Raw genomic sequence first — 13944 nt, 5'->3', positions numbered from 1 at the left:
TTAGTTCCAATTGCTTCCTAACAGTTTAAATAATAAAATATTTAACTTAAATGTCTGAAAATCTTTTCAGACAAGGAAGAGGGACCTGTTTTGAGGAACTGACACTAAATGATTGTTCTTCCATTATTTGAAACCAATGGGCATCTGTTATACTCGTCTATTAAAAGACCATCTTGTCACACTGTATAATGGAACACAGTCAGCTATAATAAAAATTAAAAAATGAAAAAACAGTTTAGCTGCCAATCTGAAAACCCATTACTCTCTCCGTTTCTAAACCTAATTTATAATGTCTGGAATGTTTTTGTTTACTCTGAAACAGCTTTAAAGAGTCACAGATGTTTGTTACTGATCGGTGCCATATTCCAAGCATCCCATGTATTTGTCCATGTACACAAAATCCTAATAAATGAGGTTTTAATGAATGAGCATTCTGAAGACATTCTCACTCAACTTCCCCATAGTCCGCTAGATAAAGCGGCACAAACTTTTTGTTTTAAAATGTAGTAAAATGTTTAGTTGTAGCTAGTTGGTTTATCAGCATGGATGCCTTTTGATTGAGATGTCAATCTATAATGAGCTTGCTACCTAGCCAGATAGGCAAGAAGAAAAACCCTCCTTAATAAAAAGTGACTGAGGTCAAAATCCTACACCAAATCTCTAAAATGAGAGGCAGCATTTCAGTCCTACTATTCAACCCACAACTAAAAATTGATTGTTGCTTCATGAGTGAGTACATCTCTAGGACAATCTAGAAATTCCTACAATACAGTTAATATTTCACTGCTATCTCCATTAAGGTACTTGATATTGGATGCCATATTTTGACATTGCTAATTCTAATCAGGATTGTATGCCCTCACCCCCATTTTCCATGTAACATTTAGCTCGCTTCCTCTTTCAGAATGGGTTTTTCTCCTTATGTTATATGGCAATTCGTTTACTTGAATTTAAGCTATTGGTGCTAATTTAAATGCTTGAGACAGTTAACACACCGGTTGGCACTAAGGAAAACATAAAGTTGAATGTCTTTTAAAAGGGGCAAGGGAGAAAAAAACCAACTCTTTATCCAAGCTGATTCAAGTAGGTAATTTACAATAATTTCACAGCCACTGCAAAGATGGCCACTGGTGTAAACCAATCTCATGTGAGCCAGTTATATATCACACTCATTCAGTGAGTGGGAAGTAAAATGCACAATGCAGTATCTGTTGTGACAAAGTTCCTCCTCTCCCTTGGTGGGTCCTGTGCTTATTGGTGGATTTGCTCGCCTCACAGATTCACCATGTGGGTCGGGAAACAGCCCAGAGACCTTCCCCTCTGGTAGAAGCCACAATCCAGGTCAATTCCTCCTGTGTCTGATCAGGAGTTGGGAGGTTTGGGGGGAACCCGGGCCCGCCCTCTACTTCGGGTTCCAGCCCAGGGCCCTGTGGACTGCAGCTGTGCCTCCTGGAACAGCTGCGCGACAGCTACAACTCCCTGGGCTACTTCCCCATGGCCTCCTCCCAACAGCTTCTTTATCCTCACCACAGGACCTTTCTCTTTGTGTGTGATAATGCTTGTACTCCTCAGTCTTCCAGCAATATGCCTTCTTGCTCCCAGCTCCTCACATGCACGCCACGAACTGCAGTGAGGTCCTTTTTAAACTCAAGTGTCCTGATTAGCCAGCCTGTCCTAATTGATTCTAGCATTTTCTTAACTGGCTCCAGGTGTCTTAATTATCCTGCCTGTCTTAATTGGTTCTAGCAGGTTCCTGATTACTCTAGTGCAGCCCCTGCTCTGGTCACTCAGGGAACAGAAAACTACTCATCAAGTGACCAGTATATTTTCCCTCTACCAGACTCCTCTACCCCACTGGTCTGGGTCTGTCACACTGTTTTTTCCATTTCTTCTTTTGGATGGATTTTACATCTGCTACTTTCTGCCGGTTTGGACAATGGCATATAGCAAGTTTTGCTTACATGCTTGTGACTGGAACTTGAGATTCAGCAGGTGAAGATCTGCCTGCTTTCATCAGTAGACCAAGGAATCTGAACACTAGCACAACTGACCCTGACGTCACTCTCCCATCTCTTTTTTCCTCCATTCCTACTCACTTCAGGAGCCAGGCTTTAACTACAGCAGGTTCTCCTCACCATATGGATCATGGGCCACAACAACATGTATACAAAGGGGCAGTAATGTGTCCACAGAGTGCAGATGGGCTTCTCGGAGTGGAGTGTAGTTTGTGGTTCATTTGGCCAGGTGTGTAGTGGGACTAGCTGGTGCCTTGGATCCATGAGTTGTGGAAGAAGCTCCCTGCCCCAGTTATCCTCCTCACCCTTCTTGAAGGCCAGGATCTGATCATGGACAAGGATATTACTTCGAGGTGGTTGGGGGGGGGGAGGAAAGTGGAATTGGATAGATGTGAAGCAGCAGTTTTCCTCAACCTTGCTGGAGAGGTTAGGGTAGAGCTTGCAGGAGTGTTCCTACACCATGGCCAGCTGACCAAGTAAGGAAGCATGTTAACAGGGCAACCTCCTCATTCATTTGGAACTGAAGATCGTACACTAACACACAAGGTCCACTAAAACTACCTGGCTTCCGCTTATTAGGAACTTCCAGATAATAGCAACTTTTGCTGGCAACCGAGGGGTTGCTAAGTGGAATCTATGGTCAACACAATCAAGTCCCAGTTCTTCCCCCACCTCATATCAGCCATCCTCATCCCTCCAGTTCTCTTGTCCAGTCTCAGGCTCTTTCTCCACACCCATTCCTCCCCAGCTCCCAATCCCCCGGGCCTCCTCCCATCACCTGTCAGCCTCCCATCCCTATCTTACCCTTCAGACTCCTTGTCCCAATCTCTTCCTCTCCAGCCCCCCCCGCCGCCTCTGCTTCAGGCCCAGCTTTTATCTTTTCTGCATTCGATTTAGGTGCCATCTTCCTTTATAATGCCTGGGCCCAGCACAGGGCCTGGGCTGGTGCTGAAATCACAAGAGAGACAGGATTCCTGCTGTCAGTTCCAGGGCTTAAACCCAGAGTGAACATGGCCCCAAACAACCAGGAACAGCAGTTGCAGGGGAAATCTTGCTTAGCCATCTGCAGACCCAGGCTGAAGCATGTTTAATTTAGACAGAATCTTCACGGAATTTAGCCTGAAAATCTCTCAGAAGTCTCTAGTGAGCTCGTGTGAACTGAGATTTTTTCCAAGGCTTATAACATACCCAAATTTGGGACTTTCATTGAGGCAGAAAAAGCACATCCCTGCCACAAAGAGACCTGCTGCCAAAATTCAAGTCTTTGCTACAAAGCACAAGTGTACTAGAGCTTCTGAAAGAAAAGGGGATCAATGTTGATCATGGGGAAAACAATGTGTTTCTTCCCTAGTTTCATTCTCAAAAATGGCAGAACTATTTCAGATGAATCTATATATCTATAATCTATTTTAAGAACTTCATCCTGAGCCAAACACTCAGCATGGAAAATTTTAGTTCAAACAGTTAAACTTTGGCAAAAAAAGTTACAAGCAAATGAAAAAGGGGTCTTGCAATGGGAAGTGTCAGGCAACCTTCATTTAGACAGTGCTGCCAGACCTGCCTACAATGCCCCTACAACTAATGGCCACAATCATTAGTAGATCAATTCTGTTTGTGGCCATGATGGTTTCAGTTCATCAATTGGGCTCGAGTCTTTAAACTACTAAGACTGGTGCCTTAAGTGGTACCAATCTGTAATCTCAATAGAGATTTTAGTGACTGTATAGGCATGGAAAGAATGAATTACCCTCTCACTCCCAGAGACAATGAGACATATGGGGGGGGAGGTAGCATGGGAAAGATTGTGGTTTATTTAAAAGATTAATTTGGTCTTTGAAATCAACAATTTGGCACCTTTCAATATAGTCATTTAAATTACATGATTTTAAAAAATACTATAAATAATGGAACAATTGCATCAGACAATTATTCTAATATACATGTAAGAAACAACTGAATGCATTATTGGAGGAAGGGATAGAGCAATAAGATATAAAAGCAGAAAGCTGAGGTTAAAGTCCATCAACATGAAAGAGTTTGTTAGCCCACATTTTCCACCTCTGTTTCTCAAATGATTTAAATTTACAAAACTTAAACCTATAGGACAGCACTCTTCTCCAGCAATAGTACAGACCATAATAGCATTTTGAACTTTGACATTTACCATTTATTTCTGAAAGTATGCTGGGTTTGGGACAATTCTGAAGAACAACCAAACATGATCTCCTGAGATATGGTATGCTAAAAATCTCTTCAACTATAAAGAAAGATGGGGGTGAATTCAAATAGATTCTAGATTAGAAGTACAAGATTCTTAGAGAAATGCCATAGAGGACATGTTAGAGCTTGTACAGGTGTCACATAAAAGTCAACCTTGATATATTTGTGCTACAAAAGGCTTTCGATTATAAAAAGTGTCTGGAACTCATTGTCTAGCTATTATCAGAACAAATCCCATTCTTTTGCAATGGACATCTGTTAAATCTTCCACTCTTAATGGAAAATGTTGCCTCTGGGATACACACTTTTATGATAACACCATTTCTTCAGAGATAAAACTCGTCTCATTCTTATTTTAACAAAGCAATTGTATTTGTGTCTTGTTTTCTTCAGGGGAAAAGAATAATAGGCTACAGAAGTATCCAAACCATTAGGGACATTAGTGTAATAAGTGCTAATTAGACTTGCACCACCTAGTACACAGCCCATCGTCCACAGAGAACAAATGAAGTCATCTTGCATTAACCAAGCCTGCTATTGGCAGGCAACAGATCATACATTCAGTTAAATGAAACAGCTAAGGCTGAGAAAATGTTTAGGAGGCTAATTGACATTAAAAGTTGTTTTGACCACATCAATTCATATTAATATGGAACGCAATTGGGACAAAAGACAGAGAAGATGAGCCAGTTGGCATTTCTTAGAACTGATATGTGGGAGGGAAATGGACAGACAATAATTAATGTCAACACTCTCTATTCTAATATGGACAATTGCAACCTAAAAAGATTAGGATGGTCACTCATAAGTTGTTTGCAGTATTGCTGTAGCCATACTGATCACAGGATATGAGAGAGACAAGGTGAGTGAGATAATATCTTTTAACAGACTAACTTCTGTGGTGAAAGAGACAAGCTTTCGAGTTACAGAGCTGAAGAAGAGCTCTGTGTAGCCCAAAAGCTTGTCTCTGTCACCAAACAGAAGTTGGTCTAATAAAAGAGATGACCTTACCTACTTTGTCCCCTCTCATAGGTGACACTGGAGCCCATATTAGTACTACGTGTGTGTCCAATAACAGAATTTTTTTCTATGGGAGCACTGAAATTCAATCAATGTATTTATGTGCCCAATTTTAGGTACATAAGCTCACTGCGGCTGCTATTTCAAAGGAGATTCATGCATCTTCCTAGTTCATTGGATCTGCTCACAATAGCAAGCAACATGCCTAGCAAAGAGTGTTTATAGAATAAAGACCATGTTATACACTTTGAAAAACCGCATATGTTATAACTAGCTCATACAGTGACCTCAGGTGACAAACAACTTCTGATTGCCTCTATTATGCAGACTTGATTTATAACATTGATTTCTCTCACTTTAAAAAAAAAGTAAACTCTCATAGTGCAGCAGCTGCCTAAAACCTAATCAGTTAACCATGATGGACAGCACTAATTAAGAGATCATCATTGTCAGTCATCTGCCTTTTAAAAAATAAATAAATTGTTTCTGGGCTTGATAGTAAAACCAGGCAAGAAGCTGAGATTATCTATCAGTCCTTAGGCCCCCTAATTGAGAATATACTCATTATACTGAGTTACTGATACATAGGATTGTGGTAATGCACTCACTGATTAAAAAGTCACCTCCAATTTCCAACTATCCTAGCAGTGTATTTACCATTCCAGTCACATACCTGAAACTGTAAGTGCCTGCCACCACCTCTTCCTCCTCCAACACCCACTTCTGTACCAATCCCATCACTAAATACGTTAGTTTTATCTATTACAAATAATGTGTCATTGTCCAGGAGGACTCAGACTATGAATGTAAACATATAGTACTAATTCACACAATGCAAAATATCAGCAAAGAGAAACATTAGACAAGAGTAAAATTCTCCAGGGAAAGTATTTACTGAAAAGGAACAAGTTTATCCTACAGTTACTGTTCTCCATATCAGTTCTCAAGCTCTAGTCTCTGCAGTGTCTTTCCACATGGGGACATAAAGTGACATTTAGCTTAAGCAATATGTTCCTTTTTTGGATTTGGCAGAGTATAAAATAACTCATTCACAGCTGGAATAGTATTTTTAATTTTTGATTCATATTAAAACAGCTTTTTCAATTATGGAAATCTAGCGAGAAGGTTTGTACTTTAATAATTCCTTGATGTGTTTGGTGTTTCCTGTGACAATATTCACAACCCCCCCACGCCCTCACTCTGAAATCGTCTATCATGCTGCTAAATATGTGGGTTGTAAACTATGTACTGTGGAGCAGGAGAAGGGATATTGCCATTAGTTTGAATATGGTTTCTAAATAGGTTCCCTCCGCCCAGACCCTCCCACACTACTTCCCCAATTTCTAGCATTTGGTCATCTTGTTCTTCCTCTTGCAATGCAGATATGTTACTTATTGCAAAGGATTTCATATATTCTAAAACCATAACCACCCTAGTCTGAACTCAAGAAGTGTTACTGTCACTCGTGTTCTTATACAGGTATCCCACAGTCTAATAGACTGCAGTCTAATAGCTTTGGTACTGACGATTGCCCTGGTATTTAACCAAAATGCTATTTGCTTAGTTCATTCCATTACTTCTAGTTTTCTTCTGACAATCCAGTCTAAATAAATCTCCTTTTCTTCCTAATACTTACCTCCTTGAAATACTTGTAAATGGCTATATCCCTCCCACGCACCCCACCCACTGTTAGTCAATGGTTGCTAAAGTTATACAAATTTACTTGGTAACATGATTAAATGGATGAGTAATTGAGGAAATATTATTTGCTCTTCTCTGGATTCTCTAATTTATCTACCTCAGATACATGTTATCAGAACTTTATATTCCAGCTACAGGATGTGCACCCTATTGGAAGGTACACAGCTAATATAAGGTGTTCTTATTGTAATAGTTTCATCATTGCCTCTGTTTAAAATACTCATAAAAACATCAATCAGTATCCTTTTCACTGGGAAGAAATGTATAATTTAACTGGGACTGACAATTGTCCTTTCATCTTTATAAGTAGTATAATCATGAATTCAGCCATCCGGACTAAGGGTATGTCTACACTACAAGAGTAGTTCGATTTAACTTAGGTCGAATTTGTGGATTCGACCTTATGAAGTCGAATTTGTGTATCCACACTAAGGACACTAATTCGACTTTGTGAGTCCACACTAACGGGGCAAGCGTCGACATTGGAAGCGGTGCATTCTGGGCAGCTATCCCACAGTTCCCGCAGTCCCCGCTTCCCATTGGAATGCTGGGTAGAGCCCCCAATGCCTGCTGGGGGAAAAATGTGTCGAGGGTGGTTTTGGGTAACTGTCATCATTCAACCGTCACTCCCGCCCTCCCTCCCTGAAAGCGCCGGCGGGAACTCTGTTCGCGCACTTTTCTGGTCAGTGACAGCGCGGACGCCACAGCACGGCGAGCATGAAGCCCACTGCGATCATCGCTGCACTTATGGCCGTTGTCAACTCCTCGCGCCTTATCGTCCACCTCTTCCACAGTCAGCTGCTGAGAAATCGGGCGAGGAGGCTCCGGCAGCGCGGTGAGGACATGAAGTGTCAGAGTGGCACAGACCTCTCACAATGCATGGGATCCCGCGCCGCGGAGATCATAGTGGCAATGGGTCAAGTTCATGCTGTGGAACGGCGATTCTGGGCCCGGGAAACAAGCACGGACTGGTGGGACCGCATAGTGCTGCAGGTCTGGGATGAATCACAGTGGCTGCGAAACTTCAGGATGCGTAAGGGCACTTTCCTTGAACTCTGTGACTTGCTGTCCCCTGCCCTGAAGCGCCAGGACACCCGGATGTGAGCAGCCATGACTGTGCAGAAGCGAGTGGCCATAGCCCTCTGGAAACTTGCAACGCCAGACAGCTACCAGTCAGTAGCGAACCACTTTGGCGTGGGCAAATCTACCATGGGGGTTGCTGTGATGCAAGTAGCCAACGCAATCATTGACCTACTGCTCTCAAAGGTAGCGACCCTGGGAAACGTCCAGGTCGTCATAGATGGCTTCGCCGCAATGGGATTCCCAAACTACGGTGGGGCTATAGATGGGACTCACATCCCTATCCTGGGACCAGCCCACCAGGCCAGCCAGTATATTAACAGAAAGGGCTACTTTTCAATGGTGCTGCAAGCACTGGTGGACCATACGGGACGTTTTACCAACATCTATGTCGGGTGGCTGGGCAAGGTTCATGACGCGCGTGTTTTCAGGAACTCTTGTCTGTTTAGACGCCTGCAGGAAGGTAGTTTCTTCCCGGACCACAAAATAACTGTTGGGGATGTGGAGATGCCTACAGTGATCCTCGGGGACCCAGCCTACCCACTAATGCCCTGGCTCATGAAGCCCTATACAGGCGCCCTGGACAGAGAGAAGGAACTCTTCAACTACCGGCTGAGCAAGTGCAAAATGGTGGTGGAGTGTGCTTTTGGACATCTCAAGGGGAGATGGAGGAGCTTACTGACTCGCTCGGATCTCAGCAAAACCAATATCCCCATTGTTATTGCAGCTTGCTGTGTGCTCCACAATCTCTGTGAGAGCAAGGGGGAGACCTTTATGGCGGGATGGGAGGTTGAGGCAAATCGCCTGGCTGCTGATTACGCTCAGCCAGACACCCGTGCGATTAGAAGAGCCCAGTGGGAAGCGCTGTGCATCCGGGAGGCTTTGAAAGCTAGGTTCCTCAGAGAGCAGGGTAACCTATGACTGTCCAGTTTCTTTACAGAGAAGCTGAACCTGCCCCTGTTTCAGTTACTGTTGACTTTTTTCTGCGGTTACATACCCCGTTCACCAGGTTTCCCCCCTTCCAACACACGTTTAAAAATAAAGATAATGGAACATTGTTAATTAACAAAGTTTTCTTTACTAATGAATTCGCGTTAAAGGGTTCAAACAGGGACGCAGACTGTGGTGGGTACGGTGTGCAGTGATGTACAGACCGCTTCTACACTCGAGGAATGACAGGCTCCTGCTCCTACAGCGGTCTCTGCGGGGAGGACGGTTACAGGAGGGTGTGCAGGAAGGGGTGGGTTTGCAGGAAGGGGTGAGGGGTGTGTGGGAAGGGTGAGTAGATGTAGGGGGATGAGGGCTCTGGCTGGGGCTCAGGGCATCGGAGAGGCTCATGGCTAGGGAGGAAGGGCATGGTAAGGGCAGCCTGCCTTGCCATTTGTGGATGGCAGGCGCTAGGACCCTGGGGCAGCATACACCTCCCAGACTGACCTGGGGCAGCGGACACCTCCCAGAGTGACCCGGGTGCCTAGTGACTGCACTCTGTGTGTGACCTGCTGTTGATCCTGCCCCCATGTCTGTACCCTGGTAATGGTGGCTGTCCTATGCAATTAACAAACCCCTCCCCCCCCTTCACACAAAGTCTTCTGCAAAGAAACATGACGGAAACAGTAATTAACAGCAAACTATTTTTAATACTCAACTACACAGTTGGGGGATGAAACTGGGATTTGGGATTGGGTGAGCCAGGAAGGAAAGCACTTCTCAAAATTTAGGGAATGAGAGCTGTTTGGTACATGAGCGCTCTGCTGGGGTGGAGTGACAGTTTTCATGGCCCCTAGCGCCCCTCCTTCTTGTTATTTTGGGTGAGGGGGGGACAGGACTTTGTGGCAGGGGATGGCGGTTGCAGATACAGTGCAGGGGGGCTCTCTCCTCCTGCCTGCGGTCCTGCAGAACATCCACAAGGCGCCAGAGCGTGTCCATTTGCTCCCTCATTAGGCCAAGCAGCGTTTGAGTCGCCTGCTGGTCTTCCTGCCGCCACCTGTCCTCCCGTTCGCTGTGTGAGCGCTGGTACTGAGAGAGGGTCTCCCTCCACTGGCTCTGCTGGGCCGCCTCGGCTCTGGAGCAGGCCATCAGTTCAGCGAACATCTCGTCCTGAGTCTTTTTCTTTCGCCGCCTAATCTGCGCCAGCCTCTGTGAGGGGGATGCCGGGGCAGGTCGGGAAACAGCCGCAGCTGTGTGATGGGAAAAAGGAAGTGATTTCCTTGCAAAGATACATGTTTGCGAACACTGAACACAGTCTAGTCTGTCTCTGTGAACAAGACCATACACGGCACCTATCTCATGCGCTCTCAGGACAAGTTCGAATTTTCGGCCTTCGCTTTCATTGCCTGGGATCTTGCACTGGAGATCAGACAAGCGGGGCAGGACAGCAGAATCCGTGTAGCAGCCAGGCATGGTAAGCCGTAAACTTTAGGCTGCTTAAAAGTTAATGTATAGCAGTGCCCTCCTGCTGCAGGCAATCCGGAAAGCATAAACTCTGACACTGTTCCACTCCCTCGCAGCTGTCCCCGGGAAAGATCCCTGTATGCTTCCCCTCTGCAGCCTCCACCACGTGGCTGTTAAACGACGCTTATTGTTATGCAAAGGAAAAGTGAAGCATTCCCAATAGTAACACTACACTAATTCCCCTAATTAGATGCAGCAGTCGCCGGGCGAGATCACCCTGAGGCAGGTCACTAAGAGAGACAGAGAGCGCATGCTGCGTGAAACCCTGCACAAACCAGGGCCCTATGCTGCCATGCTCGTGGAGGCAATGCTCCCACAGTACCTGAGGATAGCCTGGCGCGGAAGAGTGTGCTTCCACGGAGCACCCAATAAGGCACCTCTCCCCAGGAACCTCCTGCGGAGGCTTTTCGAGTACCTCTACGAGAGCTTCGTGGAACTCTCCCAAGAGGATTTCTGTTCTATCCCCATATGCATTGACCTTCTTTTCATATAGTTTTTATTCCTGTTTTTAAAAAAATAAATGTTTACATGTTTATAGCACTTACCGACTGATCCTTCCCCTGATTCAGAGTCCGGGTTAACAGCCGGGGAGGGTTGGTAGGGGATCTCTGTGAGGGTGATGAAGAGATCCTGGCTGTCGGGGAAATCAGTATTGTAAGCGCTTTCGCCTGCCTCGTCCTCCACAAACCCTTCCTCAATCTTCCCATCCGCGAACATCGCCGAGAAACTGCCCGTCGACACTATCCCATCCTCAGAGTCCACGGTCACTGGTGGGGCAGTGGTGGCAGACCCACCAAGAATGGCATGCAGTGCCTCGTAGAAGCGGCATGTCTGGGGCTGGGCTCCGGAGCGTCCGTTTGCCGCTTTGATTTTTTGGTAGCCTTGTCTCAGGTCCTTGATTTTCACGCGGCACTGCGTTGCATCCCGGCTGTATCCTCTGAGTGCCATGGCTTTGGAGACCTTCTCGTAGGTCTTTGCATTCCGTTTTTTGGAGCGCAGCTCCGAAAGCACAGACTGATCGCCCCACACAGCGATCAGATCCAAGACTTCCCGGTCAGTCCATGCTGGGGCCCTCTTTCTACTCTGAGATTGCATGGACCCCTCTGCTGGAGAGCTCTGCATCGTTGCCGGTGCTGCTGAGCTCGCCCCGATGTCCAACCAGGAATTGAGATTCAAACTGGCCAGACAGGAAAAGGAATTCAAATTTTCCCGGGGCTTTTCCTGTATGGCTGGTCAGAACATCTGAGCTCGGACTGCTGTCCTGAGCGTCAACACAGTGGTGCACTGTGGGATAGCTCCCGGAGCTACTAAGGTCGATTTCCGTCCACACATAGGCTAACTCAATATAGCCATGTCGAATTTAGCGCTACACTCCCCTCGTCGGGGTGGAGTACCGAATTCGAACTAAAGAGCCCTCTAGATCGAACTAATTAGCTTCCTGGTGTGGACGGTTGCACGGTTAAATCGAATTAACGCTGCTAAATTCGACATAAACTCCTAGTGTAGACCAGGCCTAAGAACTCTATCATCCCATGTAGGCACAGCCCTCTGCTGCATTCCGAAGGGAGTGCCAAAATCAATTCTGTTTCAGGAGGCTCTGTGCGGGATGTAAAGGCCCACACTGATGGACAAATTTGCAGGATCATGCCTGTAGGTGTGAGGTCTTCATGTTGCACCTATCTGCCACAGAAAGATGTTGGCAGATCAGTAGGTAGCTGCCTTCCCTCTGAGCTAGCACCAAATCAATAAACCAAGTCTGATTGTCAAGTCAGGCACTACCATAGCATAGTTAATGTAGCTAAGCATTCCGTACACAAAGTTTATTACCAACTATAAGAAGTGTAGGATGGCAACTGGACACAACAAACTGCCCTTAAATTCCAAGGCCTAAAGGAATTTCTCTGCACTTCATAGACAAGTTGTTGGCACACATAAAGGATTATGGATCCCCTCAAACTGTTAGAGGCAATAAACTCTGGTTCATATTTGAGTTTTGTGAACCATGGTTTAATTTGTTGCTGATGAGGAAAATTGTAGCTGGCAGGCAAAAGGAAATAAGGCTAACACCATCTAAGTTTGTGCTGATTATCCTCTTTTGGTTGTAGGTAAACTTTTTTAAACTGCAGTTCCTGCAGGCAACTAAGGCTAACAGCTGCCTTTCCACAGTAAGTGCAACTCTCTTGTAAAAGTCTATTGGATAGCGATCCTTTAGAAAACTTGCTATTAAGTTACAGACTAAGAAATAAAAAGTGGGTAGGATAAAAACCACATTAAAAAAAAAAGTAGGTAGACTAACATGCAACTCTTTGTGGCAACAAAGTCCAGTAGGTTGCAGTATAGTCTCCCCATGTAAAAAATGTTGAGGGCCCACTCTTGGATTTCAAAATTAGACTAGACAATGTACTAGAGAACATTGTTTATTTGTAATATGATAGTGCTTAAGGCCCCAACTGAGCTAGGTGCTGTGCAAACATATAGTGAGGAAGAGTCCCTGCCCTGGAGAGTTTACAATCTAAAGAGACAAGACAAAGGATGGGAGAAGATAAAGTATTACAGCCTCATTTTAAAGGCGGTGAACAGAAGCCGAGAGAGAGAGAGAGAGAGAGAGAGAGAGAGAGAGAGAGAGAGAGAGAGAGGGGAAGTGAAGTGACTTGCCCAAGGTCACACAGGAAATGTGAAGCACGGCTGATAATTCCATCCTGACCTCCTGACACAAATTCCAGTGCTTTAACCACACAACAATTCTTGGGGAAAATCCTGTGTTGGCAGAGTTATGGATAAGATGAATCAGGAGGTCCTATGCCTATGTTCTCCAAACTTGTGTAGTAAAATATTTTAAATACTAAAAAGGGAACAAAATTTCAACAGCACTTTAAGTCATCTGCAAAAAAGGAGGTGATAAGAGTGATGTATAACTAGCAATCTAGAATAATGGAGTAATGATAGATCTGAATTGTCTCACGTGGACGACAAAGCTCCTTCCAATTGTGCAAACATATAATGGGAGGATGGTTTGACCCCTCTGAAGAACAGAGGGCAAGTTAGGGTAAATGCCAAAGGCCAGGGCCATCGCACGATGATTCCCCAATATTGTTCCCCTGTTCCCAGGCTATTATTGTATCTATTGTATCTTGGCTGTCAGGACTTTCTGCAATAGTAGCTACTACTGCAGCACCCTCCAGGAATTCCATTGTGCACAATGGAGCCCCAGAAAAGGTAGGGTTACCAGTGGGTACCGAAGGGACAATGCACATTTGCCCCAGATCACCTCTCCCCATATCATGCATCTTAGACCAATGGTGGGATGAGGGGAAGGGTGAGTGTTCCTGAGGTGGCCAATTCCACAAACCCAGATAGGATGGCTGGGATCCACACAGAGGGTCCCTTCTGCATCCCAGGTCTATGAGGAATTTAACCCCTCTCCCTAAAATTTAGTATGTTTGTAGATGTTTCCAAC

The 13944-nt window shown here is 45.1% G+C and overlaps 1 protein-coding gene across 1 annotated transcript in view; it reads right to left on the bottom strand.

Annotated features, from left to right (window-relative positions):
- The window catches only part of CLSTN2 (calsyntenin 2), a 713200-nt gene that overhangs the window by 516002 nt on the left and 183254 nt on the right, over window positions 1-13944 (bottom strand). The gene's annotated exons all lie outside the window — the stretch shown is intronic.

This window comes from Mauremys mutica, chromosome 9, assembly GCF_020497125.1.
Source record: "Mauremys mutica isolate MM-2020 ecotype Southern chromosome 9, ASM2049712v1, whole genome shotgun sequence".
Taxonomy (NCBI): domain Eukaryota; kingdom Metazoa; phylum Chordata; order Testudines; family Geoemydidae; genus Mauremys; species Mauremys mutica.
Note: the sequence above shows the minus strand (reverse complement) of the source record. Positions and strands in the feature narration are given on the sequence as shown.